Source organism: Elephantulus edwardii, unplaced genomic scaffold (genome assembly GCF_000299155.1).
Source record: "Elephantulus edwardii isolate Elephantulus edwardi_28Jun2011 unplaced genomic scaffold, EleEdw1.0 scaffold00221, whole genome shotgun sequence".
Taxonomy (NCBI): domain Eukaryota; kingdom Metazoa; phylum Chordata; class Mammalia; order Macroscelidea; family Macroscelididae; genus Elephantulus; species Elephantulus edwardii.
This window is the reverse complement of record NW_006399971.1, coordinates 4,625,098-4,627,659: the sequence shown is the minus strand read 5'-3', so window position 1 is coordinate 4,627,659 and position 2,562 is coordinate 4,625,098.

The following is a 2,562-nucleotide window of genomic DNA, read 5'->3' as shown; positions in this document are numbered from 1 at the left end:
GTTTGCTTATTGCTATAAATTGACCTCTGATTACTGCTTTGGCTGTTTCTCAGAGGTTTTTGGCAGGTGGTGATTGGCCTTTCTTGATAACACATCCAAAGTATATAGAAAAATATATGTACATAAAAAGTCTTGACATCTTCTCTTACAAAGAACATTCTGATTTCGTTCTTTTAGCATTGTTATTAAGTGTCATGGAGTAAATTACCACTAACAGCGACCCTATCAACAAAAGACCAGGATTTTGCCCTAGCCTTTTGCCGTCTTAAAGATCTCCACCATGCTAAAACTCACTGTGTCTACCTCTTTGAAGGTCTTCCTCTCTCTGCTTTTCCCACCATCATGACTTTCACATTCTTTCTCATTTTCATTGCCATCAAGTCAGAACCAACTCATAATTGACCCTCTATTAGAAGTCCAAGGCTATAAATATCAGGAGAATAGACTGTCCTTTCTCACTTGAAGCCACTGGTGGTTTTGAGCCAACAGACAGATAAGACCCTTGGCTTACAGGACAACTTCTTTCAGAGGCAACTGAAAATAGTATGTCTTGGGTCAGGTGCAATTTGTTGTAATTGTTATGTGCCATTTAGTCACCTGCAACTCTTAATGAGCCAACCTTATTGTCTCTGACACATCCTCCCCCATTACTCCAGTTACTGAGCCAATCCAGCTCACCCAAGGTCTTCCTCTCCTGTGTTATCTCTTCACTCTTCCAACCATGATGTCCTTCTCCAGGGACTAGTCCTTCCTGGCCACATGCCCAAAGTATGTGAGACAGAGCTTCAAAATCTTTGCCTCCAAAGAGCAGCCTAGTTCACTTTCTGCAGGATAAACCTGTTTTTTTCTCTTGGTAGTCCATGTTCAATACTCTTCTTCAGCACCACAGCTCAAAGGCATCAATTCTTCAGTCATCACTGGTCATTGTACAGCTTTCTGAGGCATAGCAAGTAATCAAAAAGACCATGGCCTGAATCAGGTGTACCTTACTTTCCAGACTGACATTGTTGCTCTTCAGCACTTTTGAGAACTCTCTGATAGCAGCCATCCCCAGAGCAATTCGTCTTTTGATTTCATGACTGCTAGTGCCAAGAGTGTTGATTGTGGAGCTGAGCAAGCTGAAATTGTTAACAACTTCAATCTCTTCTCCATCATGGTGCTGCCAATTGGCCCAGTGGTGAGAGTCTTTGTCTTCTTGATGTTAAGCTTCAATCCATACTGAAGACTGCTGCCCTTGACCTTCTGTAGCAAATACTTCAGATCCTCCTCCGTTTCTGTGAACACGGTTGTGTCATCTGCATAACATAGGTTGTTGATGAGCATTCCTCTAATCCTGATGCTACATTCCTCCTCATAAAAGTCCATCTTCCTGAATGATCTGCTCTGCATATAGACTAAAAAGGAATGGAGGCAGGATGCATTCCTGATGCGTTCCTTTCCCGATTTTGAACCAGGCAGTGTTTACTTGCTCTGTTCTGACGACTGCTTCCTGGTCCAAGTATAGGTTTCACATAAGCACAATCAGATGTTCTGAAATTCCTATTCTTCTCAAGGTTAGCAACAATTTGTTGTGATCCACACAGACAAATGCCTTTGCCTACTTGATTAAATACAGAAAGACATTCCTTTTTTACTCTGCTTTCAGCTAAGATCCATCTGACATTGGCAATAATGTCTCTGTTGCCATGACCTTTTCTAAACCAGGCCTATATTTCTTGTAGTTTTCTGCTGATGTGCTGTTCCAGTCACCTTTGGATAATCTTCCAGGATTTTTCTTGAGTATGACATCAGTGATATTGTTCTATAATTTCCACATTCTTTTGAGTCACCCTTTTTTGGGACTGGGAACAAATATGGATCTTTTCCAGTCAGTTGGCCAGGTAGTTGTCCTCCAGATCTTGGCACAAATTAGTGAGTATGTCAAGAGCAGCGACCTGAAAATTTATAAACTTGCATTTTAGTAGTTTGAAGAGCTTTTTTGCTGAACATTTGCTCAATGCAATACATTATTGATTTCTTAGTTGCTGTTTCTTTGAACTTTATTGTGGATCTACTTAAAGTCAAAGAGTTGACAAATTAATTTATTTTCTGTTTATCATGTTAATAGTCCAGTTGTGAGATCCAAGATGGTGGCAGAGGCAGAGACAGCGTGGTGAGCTGTGGGAGTAGCGAACCACTTAAAGCAGGGTCATTATGGCCTCCCACAGACTTTGGCTTATTGATAATTGAACAGTTAAACAGTTGATGACTGGCCCTCAGTGAAGATTGAGGCTCAGCAACAGAAATTCAAGGATTCCCAAGGAGAAATGGGTGAGTCTCGTGGCTCCCAACCCCACCCCCCCCATGCCACACAGCCGCTGCAGCTCCATGAGGCTTCCACAGCTGGAACGAATGGATTCCCTCACCCAGGATGGATGCTGGGCACTGGCCCTCCTCAAGACTGATACAGTGAAGCCACCACACTGCCGCAAGGTGGACTTGGTCTGGAGAGAATTCTTGGAGCCAGGATGGTGGCTGTGGGGGAATCGGGCACCCTCCGGCCGCCCGCACAAGAGGGGCTGC